At 36.5% G+C, this 12,870-nt stretch overlaps 1 pseudogene; it reads right to left on the bottom strand.

Annotated features, from left to right (window-relative positions):
- Window positions 1-5,365: 5,365 nt before the first annotated feature.
- On the bottom strand, window positions 5,366-8,352 carry LOC105119864 (serine/arginine-rich splicing factor SC35-like; annotated as a pseudogene).
- Window positions 8,353-12,870: the final 4,518 nt, after the last annotated feature.

The following is a 12,870-nucleotide window of genomic DNA, read 5'->3' as shown; positions in this document are numbered from 1 at the left end:
ACCAATATTAAGATCGATCCAATCCATCCAATCACATCGTGATTTAAGAACTGGAATCAAAAGAAGAAGATTGCAGGGGGTGCTAATCCAAAAGATTAAAACACACAGGGGCTGTTAATCCAAAAAGTCCATAATCTAAAAGATCTTTATCATTAAACACATGGCAAGTATGTGAAATTTTAAAAAGTAGATGAGATGTAATAAAAATAGTTTTTAATAATTTAACATAGTACAATGCTGTTATTTTATTTTATTTTATTTAAAAAATCTCCAAACAAATGACCAATAATTTAAAAAATGTGTGCACCGATTCGTTTTTTTATAAATAGTGATAACCCTTTACTTAAAATAGCTCCAAACACACGACACTTGATGGTTTGGAAATGCCTTGAAGGGCTGGTATTTCGAGGCTCCATCTAACAAGGCCATATGACCATGGGTCTTTTTATAGGTAGCTTGATTTCTTTTAACATTTTAAAAGTATTTTTAATAATTTTTTATTTTTTATTTTAAATTAATATTTTTTTATATTTTTATATTATTTTAATCTATTGATTTTAAAACCTTGTGACCTGTAGGATTTTATCAATAATACTTTGAAAACAAGTCAAATTTGTCTTCGAGGTACTTTTCACATCTTTAAATCTAGCCATGTGATACATAAAGAAAAATCTCAGGCATCACATCTTTGAATTTTGAGGTGGGAAAGGTTTGGAAAAATCCTGACGTGTATTGGTGAAAAATCCATTATTTGCTATTCTTTTGTGTTTGTTTAATTTCAAGCACGAAGTTTGTAGGTTCAATTACTTCTATTTTACACCCGGCAACAGCCCAATCTGTTTGAAGTGAAAGAAAAAATGTTCAAGGTGGAATTCTGCAGATAAATCCTTGATAGTTTTATGATTTTTTATTTTTTTTTAAATAATATAATTTATATATAATATATAATTATTAAACTTGTTACATGGATTAACTCAACAAACTTATAATTTAGAGCCCGATATAAATTAGATTTTATTTTAAATTAGTTTTAAATTTAAATTAAAATGACTCGACAAAATCAATACATGATTTAATTAACTTAATTACACTAGATTTAAACAAAACAAAACAAAAAAACTAAATTAATATAATTTTATACAGAAAATTATATATTTAAATTGACCTACCGATCAATAACTATAATATGATATTATGTCCATTGGATAAAATGGATTTCAATCCAAATAACTTAACTATAGTTATTTGGATTGAAATAAAAAAAAAAATCCAAAGACTGTCAATCAAACAACAGGTAATTTAGGGATTTTGTCATCCTTTCAAATTTCATTGGACTACCTTTTCCATCACTTTCTTAATTGTAAAAAAGATTTTTCGTATGTTCTATTTTGTCACTGATCGAAGTCTTTGAGAAGAGAGAGAGAGAGAGTGAATTTGTACCAGGAGCTGCTCGCACATTTCATTGCAGATTCTACTCTCTTCCGCTTGGGCGTTTCAATTTCCCTGATACCTTGAATATTCGACTTGTTTAAGACACTAAACATGGTTCTGAGTTTCTATAGCTTCATGTTCAGGCCCGCTTTTTAACGCAAACGCCAAACTTTGGAGGCCTTGGAGGTTTGGTGATCTGGGTCTTTTAACTCTTGCCAGGCCTCTTTCTTGAGAGCTCTTATTATTCTCTCTTCTTCGAGTCTGTATGTTAAAATGGCTAACCACTTGATTAACATCCACTTATATATCTTATTTCTATCCCTTTATTCTTTTCAGCCAATCCCCAACAACAAAGTTATGATCGCTTAGCCATGAAGGTTGTTAGTTATATCTCTCTCTCAATTTCTTCTACTTCTCCCTCAATTTTCTTGTAAGCTCTTGTTAGTTAAGGAAAACAATTGCTATTAGAGGCCAACGATTCACGGCTACTGAAACCATAGTATGATCAACATAAAAACAACTGGTGAAAATAGCAGAATCAAGGCTGTAATGGAGCATGGAAAGAAGGTGGACGAGCAAATACAACAACTACATGAAAGACTACAAGAAATGGCAGATAATCAGGCCAAAAAGATTAACAATTCAAATTGAAGTTGGACTCTATTGCAGCTAACTTAAAGACACTAACGAGAGGTATATATGAAGTTTAATAAAGAAGGTAGGTCTAGCATGGATTCTAATGGACCCATTTCTCATCGCAGAGTTAATCAAAGAAGAGAGGGCACATGAAATCAAGAATTTCAAAGAGGAGGATATACTGGAACTTGTCTAGGGTAGAGTTACCAGCCTTTTGTGGGGATAATCCAAGATGTTGGATAAGGAAATGTGAGAAGTTCTTCAAAATGAACTTCATTTCAATCCAACAATGGGTGGAGATGGCTTCATTATATTTGGATGGCACGAAAGAGATTTCGTATAAAGGATTTTTGTGTGGGAGTATTTAGCCAGTTGGGAAGAATTTATGAAGGCTCTTTACATGAGGTTTGACAGTAGAGATGTAGTGGAGGGATTCAACAAACTTGTGTAGTAAAAAAAAGCGTGGAGGAATATGTTGAAGGGTCTGAAGAACTAACTTAAGTCGTTAATGAGTGCATTGCAGCTGCCAAAATACATAAAAGCTTGAAAGAAGCTAATTGTGGGATAACATTACAATTTTTTTATCATTAGAGGCAGTTGAAGAACCAAGACTGGTTGTACAAGATGCTGCAGCCAAGGCTTTACTGGATGAATTTGAAGAATTTTTCTCAGAGCCAACACAATTACCACTAGCAAGAACCTTGGTTCATAAGATTTCATTTATTCCTGGGTCTAAACCAGTTAATATAAAACCCTACAAAAAATTTTATGTGCATAAAGAAAAGATTGAATGATTGGTGAAAGAGATGTTTCACGATGAAGTCCTTTTGCTTCTTAAGTTTTGCTTGTGAAAAGTAAGGATAACACCCGAAGATCTTGCATTGATTACAGGCATCTCAATGATTTGACAATCAAGAACAAGTTTTCTATTCCCATAATTAATGATCTCATGGATAAGCTGCATGTATACCAATTCTTTTTCAAATTGGATCTCAGATCAAGTTATTATCAAGTAATGATGCATGAAGATGTAGGGAAAACTTCATTCAGAACTTACCATGGACATTATGAGTTTAAGGTAATGTTAGTTGGGTTAGCAAATGCCCCAGTTACATTTCAGGCTCTTATGAATGCTATACTGGCACCATTTTTAAGAATGTTTTTGTTTATATTCTTTGATGATATATTAGTGTATAGTTCTTCATTTGAATAGTATCTTCAACATCTAATATATCGGTATAGTTCTTTCATTTGTGTGAATAAAAGAGAACTACGAAGAAAGAGAGAAGTATAGATGCTACAAAACGAGAGAGGAATGTGATTAGAAACAAGATTACAGGGTCCTTTTTGTACTTGGTCTTTTTGCTTCATGGAATGCTTGTATGGTTGCGGACCTTGAACATCTCTTTTCGTCTGTAATGCTTCTGTGGAAGCTTTTTGAAAGGCTCTGTTGTCAGGAATGGAACCTTGCAACTCGCTGTAGGATATATCGATAAGCCCCGCATTTGTCCCAAACTGCCTGGAATAAAACAGAAGGATTATTGTGGGAGGGATTAAGCTTCTCCAAGCTCTCCAAACTGCTTAATTGTGGGGGTATCTCTCCGCTAAGAAAGTTGTGACTTAAAGTCTAGCTGGGACAAATACACTGACTTCCCCAACTGTATTGGGTTTAAGTGCAAAAAAATGCTGCTGCTCAAGTAGATAAGTTTAAGGAAGTTTCCAAAAAATCCTGGAATTGGCTGGCTCAATCTGTCCAGACAGTTCCAGATGCTCGAGATCATTCAATAATCCAAATTCTGAAGGAACAAATTTGATTTCCATTTAAATATTTCAACAAATTTAACTTTTCCTATTCCTTTGGAATCCCCTACTAATTGATTTGAAGAAAGATCAAGTGCTTGAAGCTGAGCGGCATTTCCAATCTCAGGAGGTATCCAACTGCTAATGTTGTTTCCTGAAATATTCAAGGTGGCTAAGTGTGGACATTTTTCCCAGTTAAATGAGATTTCACCAGAGTTTGTTGTGGCTCAGATCCATGAATTGAAGGTTTTGATAGACGCCAAAATCTTCAGAAATATTTCCAGCGAGTTGGTTTACTTCAAGGTGGACTCTTACAAAGCTTTTGCAATCTCTCAAGCTTTAGGGGATTGGGCCTGTGAGTTTGTTGTTATTGACAGAAGTTTTGAAGTGATTGAGTTTGCAAATGTTTTTGGCAAAAGCCAAAACGAACAACTTTTTTAAGATATGCGTTCTCTTCAGAAATAGAGCCGGAGAGTTGGTTGTTGCGAGGAATAACACTTCCAGGTTGGTCAAATTACCACTTGAAGCAGGATCTGGGCCGCTCAATTGATAATTACCCAACTCTAGATCAACAAAAGACTCAAGTTTCCTAGCTCTTCAGGAAGGAAGCCAGAAAGTTAATTTTGTAGAGATGAAGATGGGCGAAATTTCTCAGGCCACCAATTGCCGCGGGAAAGAGCCGGAAAGATGGTTTCCGAAGAAGCTTAACTGTTGGAGAGACTAAATTGGAAAACTTGAGTTGATTTTGGTACATGAACATAATTAACGTTGCCAATCTTATTAGGGATGTGTCCTGATAGATAATTGGTACCTATGTAAAGTTCAACTAAATTGGAAAAGTTTCCCATTTCTGGTGGAAAGGAACCAGAAAGCTTACTTTGGTGCGACAAAAGAAAAGTCAGACACCTCAAATCTCCCAATGAAGCAAAACTAGCTCAGAACGAACCATAATTGACCCATTTCTTGAGGAACTGAACCAGATAACTGATTTACAAGGAGACTGATTTCAGGTGGAGTAATCCTGGGAATCTGATTAAAAGACAAATCAAGATAAATGAGCTGGAGATCTGACTGATCCGCGCAGGATTGAACCAAAGCGTTCGTTTATGGCAAGACCAACATGAAAGACCAGAAAAAAGATGATAATGAAGCGCCCGCAGACTGCCTTTGGAAACTAAATACGCAAGGTTCATTCTAGCGATACCTCCAGCAAAGTTGAAGGAAATCCCAAGCCAGTTGCAACTCCGAACCAAAGACTACCTACACCTCTAAAAGAACACGAGGAACCAAATCGCACATTCATGGTGGACAATGCTAAATATCTTTTGGTAGAATTAACTTCCCCCTTGTCTCGATTTAAGGTAGCACTGCTCCGTGGGATCCTTCTATATTGCATCCTAATGATACACGAGTTTTAAACGAGCTTCTCAAGCATAGATAAAGCACTTTGTTTGCTGCCCTGTTTGTACTTAATAAATATGTACAATCCAAACAAAACGACAAAACTGGTGACAATTTTCGTTTTACTTTGGATTTGGATCGATCCCTTTTGCCCTGAATTTTCCCTTCCGTTTAAAATTGCCGAAGAATGGAGAAGGCAGGCAGCATTGGTGGTCAATCTGTCAATGGAAACTAAACCCTTCACCAGTGGAAGTTGACTCCAGGACCAAAGCCCCATCCAGACAAATTCTACATTAAGAGAATCAAAATATTCAAATATGGCAGTGACAATTTTTAACTCTCAGTTCAGTAATTAGCACAAAATTTGAAAATCTTGCTGTCTGGGCAGAAAAGAGATCCAGAACTTAACGACTGTTCTTTATCAGCTAGCTCACGTATTACTATCAGCTGGTGAAGTAATACAAGTACTTGGTCAAAACCATAGCATCACCAAGTCAAATCAAGACTGTCATAGTAAAATTGTTAGAAGAGTAGATTGGGCAGCTTTAATATGAAATCATTTGAGGCAGCGCTGTCATTCACACTTCCCAAAAACAATATAAACGAAACACAATTAAACATTTAGTAATAGAATTGGGTGTGACAATCATAATGGAATGCGAGATAACTCAAGGGGGAAGTGATGAACCAAGGAATTGAAGTGGGAAGGAACAAAAGAAGAAAGGGCAAGGAATCCGCCCATGGGCAGTAAAGTTTCAGCAATTGTAAGCAACTAAGCTGGAATGCAAAAGCAATAGCATGTGAATGAGCAAGAAACACCTGGGCGACTCAGACAGCATCAGGCAAAAAGGGCAGGTACGAAAGCTTCCATCAAACCTAATTTTGGAAAGTAATGCAGCAAGTTGAACAATGAAATATGCAACCTTCAAAAGCATAAATTGATTAAATCTGACATACAATGTTTCATCCATCAAAAAGATAATCTAGCATGTCATTACTCTTACAAAAGTAGGGGCACGCCACTCAAAGAGCAGAATTCCCACCACTCCTGCACAGGTGGAAATCATAATGTTAAGGGTTCAGCTATTACTGAAGAATATAACCAATCATTCAAAAAGCATGGGAATCACATTAGTATCAGATCTTCCAGCAAATAGGCTCAAGAATCCACCAGTTCATCATGAGAGATACTCTTTGAAGTAGGAGAGTGTTTGTTATCATTGTGACCGTTAGGACTTTCATCCCTAAGACGAGCCTTGAGTGGAGAACTCCTTGGAGAATTAGGGCTGTGCCAAGCAGGGAAAGCATGCCAACATCAATCAAGTTTCCAGTCAGATAAACAACTTACAAGCAATTTGGATGATGGGAAAGTATAAGAATGATCTTGTACCTTCCATGAGACCGGCTCCGACCACGTCGCTCCTCATCATATCCTCTACCTCGGTCTTTGCAGCGATCAGGGCTGTAGATCACACTTTGGCGATGATAATCTTTATCCTTAACTCGATACTCATCCCGTTCATATCAATTCCTGCTTCTACTGCGACTTCTCCTTCTGTAATCCCTGTCCCAGTCCCTGTAGCCATCCCGATACCTGAGAAATGTTTGTGAGACATCACAGGCAGTGAAACCACAATACACTGAGTCACATGTACAGGCTTTCAAGGTGGAATCAATTTGCATGAGCAATAGCATCCCCTCCTAACTGTTTATTTGAACCTGAATCTTCACAATATAAACAGAAAGCCAAAGTTTGATCTTATAAATAAAAACCCAAGCAAGATCCTTACTTTGGACGAGGGCTGCGGCTTCTGGACCTTCTCTTTATCTTTGAAGTTGATTCCACTATCCTCCCATCCTGACTGAAAAAACAGCATAACTGAATTAGAAGGTGAAAAACCTTGGCATAAAGATTACTTATAGAAGAAAATGCAACTTTCTAATCAGTTTGAAAAAAAAAAAACTATTGCAAGATAACAATACAGCAAACAGAAGTAGAAATTTGAAATTGAAAACAAGGAAACGGAGAAAAAAGTATGCCCAGGTGAATAGAAAGATAACAATTTCAAAGAAGTGAAAGGGGAACAAATAGAAAGATTCCCTCCAAAATAACCTGAAAACAAGAAATTAAAATAGAGTAATATACAAGGTTATTTGCTTATTACAAGCAAAATAGTGCTCATTTCAATCAATGACAATTAATTAAACTATCATCCAACCAAATACAACACAACTGTGGATGCTAGAAGAATCATAACTTATTCAATATAACCACACTAATCGACCAAGCAAGCATTCAATTAACCCTTTTCTCCCACATTACATAAACTCAAACCGAGTTAAAAGTGTTTTTAACTACTCACATTCGCTCAGCATTAGGACCATACTTGGCAAATTGCACCATAATCTCTCTCCCGTCCACAATTCTCCCTACAACGAGAGAAATCCAAGTTACAAATTAATAAACCCTAAATTTTAAAAAAAAAATGAACACAACAATTTGAGTGTATATGATTTTTTTTTTTAAAAAAAAAGAGTGAAAACACTAACCATCAAGGCTATCAACTGCCTTTTGTGCCTCATCAGCATATTTATACCTCACAAAGGCAAAACCTCTCGATCCTCCAGTCCTTTCAAAAATAAAAAACGATCGTTATTAAACACCCACACACACACACACATACAAAGGTTATGTGTAGGTTTATTTATATACCTTCGATCGCGAGGTATAAATACATCAACTACCTTGCCGTACTTGTCGAAGAGAGGGAAAAGATCGTCGGCGGTGGTGCCTGCGAGGGAGAAAGGAGAGTAATTTATGACTTATCGATGTCTTCTTATAAAAATAAGAGAGAGCAGTGAAATTGGAAAGGAGGGGAGGACAAATACGGAAAGTGATGTTAAGGACGAGGAGAGAAAAGGTGTCTCTGATATCTGGAGGACCAGTCGGCCGATGCGACATGTCGCTGTGCTGCTTTGATGAGCTAGCGAGGGAGTAAAGGTGAGTGTTCTGTGCGTGGCGGATTCTGGGGGCTAAGGTTTTGAATTTTGAGGTGGGAAAGGTTTGGACTGCTTTTTTGGGCCAAAATAATAGTAGCTAGAGACATTTCATTTGGCAAATCTACCCCTGTTTTGTTTCTATAATTACGAGGGAGCTTGCACCGCTTGCCGCGTCGATTCAGTATTCGTTTCTGCTTTTCCCGCCAGCAAGGACACCGTGTTTCGAAGTTAAAGAAAAAAATGGTTTTTTAATAAAACAAATGATTTTTTTTTGAAATTTTTTTTTAAAATAATACTCATATTTAATATTATGCCTGCTTTTTAAAATATTTTTTTATTTTTAAAAAATTATTTAAAGAATATACTTTACTATGAGAATGTCATTTTTTATTAGAAAGAAGATCTCTATTTATAGAAAAACCACATTGTTACTCGGATAAATATATAGATTTGTGCTTCTTTTTTTTTTAATATTTAAGGATGTATTGTTGATAGCGTAATGTTATGATTAATAGACAAATATTGTGTTTTATGTGTCAGCTTTGACCATTAAATTGATGAAGGTTGATTTATTGTTATATCATCTATTTTTTTTTTTTTTATTACAGTTACATAGATGGGCTGCAATCGTGGTTTTCATGGAAGCGAATTTTTGGTACATCTGACTTGAAAATCCACTCCAAAGTCAACTGAAATGAAATCCCAAGATGTTTATTCCCTTCCCACCCCTCTGTAAATACTTCTTTATGCAGATCAAGCTCTCCATCAGTGCATATCCCTCTTGAAATGTCCTGCTAGCAATGTGAGCCTTTTTAGATAGGAACCTTGACAAATCTTTCACAACTTTCCTTATGTGAAAACAATCTTAGCGGTGCAATCCCTTCCTTCAATAGGGAGCTTGAGAAATTTGTCCATCTTGTACCTTTATAGCAATAAACTCTCGGGTTCCATACCCCAAGAAATTGGATCAGCGAAATCTCTTAACCAGCTTGATTTGTCAAATAATTGCCGAACTGGCACAGTTCATCCTGCTATCAGAAACTTGACACAGCTATCGCTTCTTCACCTTTTTGAGAACCAACTGTCTGGTTCTATACCTCAGGAGATAGGAGCCTTGGAGTACCTTTCCGGCTTTCCGTGCTCTCTTTGCATGGAAATAATATCACTGGCACAATCACCCATTCGACAGGGAAACTGAAAAGCTTGTCCACTCTCTTCCTTCATAACAATAAGCTCTCTGGTTCCATACCTCAAGAAATTGGATTCTCGAATTCTCTTGAAATGCTTGATCTGTCAGATAACAGTTTAACCAGCCAAATTCCCGCTGCCATTGAAACTTTACACAATTATCACTCCTTAACCTTTTTGAGAACCAACTGTCAGGCTCTATACCTCAACAAATTGGACTCCTAGCATCTCTAGTTGTTCTTGATTTATCAAATAACCATATCAGTGGTAGACTCCAAGCATCTTTAGGAAACTTGGGAAATTTTTCCCATCTTTTCCTTCTCAACAACAATTTTTCTGGCTCCATTCCTCCTGGAATCAATAATCTTACACGTTTGAAGATTTTGCAATTGTTCAGAAACAGTTTCATTGGTCATTTGCCACAGGATACTTGTCTCGGGGGATTGCTTCAAAAATTTTCTGCAGCAAACAACCATTTCACGGGTCCCAATCCTAAAAGTTTGAGAAATTGCTCGAGTTTGTTTAGAGTGAGACTTGAAGGTAACAGGTTAACAGGAAATTTAACTGAAGAGTTCGGAATATACCCTCACATGGGCTATATAGATTTGAGTGACAACAACTTATTTGGTGAGCTTTCATGGAAATGGGGGGAGTTTTACAGCCTGACAAGTTAAAAACTATCAAACAATAATATCTCTGGCCAGATACCGCAAGATTTTAGAAAGGCAGCTCGGCTTCATGTTATTGACCTCTCACTAAATAATCTAGCTGGAAAGATTCCCAGGGAATTGGGGAAGTTGACAGAACTGTGTCAATTAACTCTTAACGATAATCAACTTTCAGGTGACATTCCTTTGGAAATTGGAATTTTGGGCTGATCTTGAACATCTCAACCTAGCAGCAAACAACCTAAGCGGTTCAATTCCTTCTGAAATTGGCAACGCGTACACTTCAGAAAGTCTTGACCTCAGTTGGAATTTGCTTGGAGGAGAGATGCCACAACAACTTGGAGATATACAGGTTCTACAGATTTTAATTGTCTCCCACAATATGTTGTCTGGTTCTCTTCCGGCCACTTTTATCCATATACGAAGTTTGACGGCGGTGGATGTATGCAACAATGAGTTAGAGGGACCGATTCCCGGCAGCAAAGCCTTTTATGAGGCATCTGTAGAGGCATTTAAAAATAACAAAGGTTTGTGCGGAAATATATCTGGTTTGAAGGCCTGCCCCTCGTCACTGAGCTACAATCTGCGTCCAAAAGGGAATAGCAAAACCATTATTGTAATTGCTGTCCCTTCTTCTTGCACACTTTTTCTTCTCCTCGGCATTGTTGGAATCTTTTATTCTCTTTGTCGAAGTGTGAAAAAACAGAAAGACGAGGCAAAGCAAGCAGAAAATCAAAACATCTTTGCAATATGGAGCTATGACGAGAAAATGGTGTACGAAAATACATTGCTACTGAGGGATGTGGCCCCAAATTTTGCATTGGGGTAGGGGGACAAGGAAGTGTTTATAAGGTTGTGCTCTCGAAAGGATAGGTTCTTGCTGTGAAAAAAACTGCAGGAATGCACAAAGAAAAAAAAAAAAACTAGAAATAACACAAGATTCATAATTTGATAATATATTTATATCTACACGAACGAGAAGTTTTTATTCTTTATTATTATGTCAAAATAAAATTACATAATATATATTTATAATAGATTCTAAACAGTCTTAAAAAACCTAATAGTCTAAAAATTATAACCATTCAAAAAATATTAATAATTTTTTAAAATATTTTTTTTACTATACCACAAAAGGGTCGCCCTGCACCCTCAACCTACAGTACCTACTAATACTATCCGACAACAAAAACAAGAAATAAACACTAAAAAGACAGATGCCATCATTCCCCTCTCCACTCCTGTATTTGGCTATTAGCCATAAATTACAACACAATTGGATGGTTAGTTTGCCAATTCAAGAGCTTTTATTAGTGAGATTCGTACCTTGACAAAGACACGCCATCGCAATATATAGTGAAACTCTACGGCCTCATTCTTGGTTTATGAGTTCTTCGAACCTTGAAGCTGGAAATGTTACTCAAGGGAAAGGAACAGGCAATAGCATGCGATTGGATTCGGCGAATAAATATTGTTGCAGGAGTGGCTAATGCTCTTTCTTATATGCACCATGACTGCTCGCCTCCAATAATACATCGTGACATATCAAGCAAAACTATTCTGTTGGACGGAGAATATGCGGCTCGTGTCTCCGACTTTGACACCGCTAGGATTTTAAAGCCTGACTCATCTAACTGGACATCCTTGGCGTGCTGCTAAAATTAGGTTTCCATTTTCTTGGGATCATAACTGTTTATGGATAACTGAAGACTCAAATTAACAGGCATCCCATATAGCTAGTCATCATTTCTATGCTACAAAAACAACATGAAAACTGACATCATAACTTACCATGAAGAATATAAGAACAGTTCTTCCCTTGCAGAGCTTGCCTCGACAATGGAAGTGAATGAAAAATGCGACATATACAGGTTTGGAGTGATATCACTAGAAATACTTACGGGAAGGCATCCGAGCGATCTCATCTCATCATTGACTTCATCATCCTCGGCAACCACAATGCCCCATCATTTACTGCTGAAGGATTTGTTGGATGGACGCCTCTTGCCTCCTACACGTAGAGTAGCAGAAAAGGTAGTCAGAGTTGCGAAAATAGCATTTTCATGTACAGATGCTATGCGAATGAGTGAATAATTATGTTTGGAAACAATTATTAGGTTTTTAGGTTGATTCTCATGGCGTCGCATATAATAATGTATTTTAGTTTTTCTTTTTTTTTATCAGTTTTAGGTTTTTCTTTTTAGTTTTTCTCGTTAATATTAGAAAATTAAAGAATAGTAAATAAAACATTAACTCAGCTCGAGCACAGGCACGGGCCCGGCTCCCCGGCTCCGGGCACAAGCTCTAAAATATCCAAAGTTCTAGACCTTCTAGGCTTCTACAGCTGCCTTAAATTTTTAATATAATATTTTAAATAGTGTAATTTCGCTTTTTATCTCATGGGATATTCCAATAAAAAATGACATTTTAACAATAAAAATAAGAAAGGGGAGAGAAAAAGGAAACAATTAAAATAGGCTCTTCACATGAAAAAAGAGAGAGGATTTTAGCTATCCTGTTGGCGCTGCTAAAACAGATCATATGCTACATTAATACTTATAGTTATATTGCATTGAAGATGCTTTAAGAGAAAGAAAACCGAATTAATAACATAACAATACTGTGTGCATAAAACATGAAAACTCGCTTTTCTCACCAAAGATACGTGCTCTATCAAATTCAATGGATATTATCCGATCAATTAGAATGAATTAATTTTATTCTACTCAACGAGTAATATATATCA

Source organism: Populus euphratica, unplaced genomic scaffold (genome assembly GCF_000495115.2).
Source record: "Populus euphratica unplaced genomic scaffold, PopEup_1.0 scaffold6.1, whole genome shotgun sequence".
Lineage (NCBI taxonomy): Eukaryota > Viridiplantae > Streptophyta > Magnoliopsida > Malpighiales > Salicaceae > Populus > Populus euphratica.
Note: the sequence above shows the minus strand (reverse complement) of the source record. Positions and strands in the feature narration are given on the sequence as shown.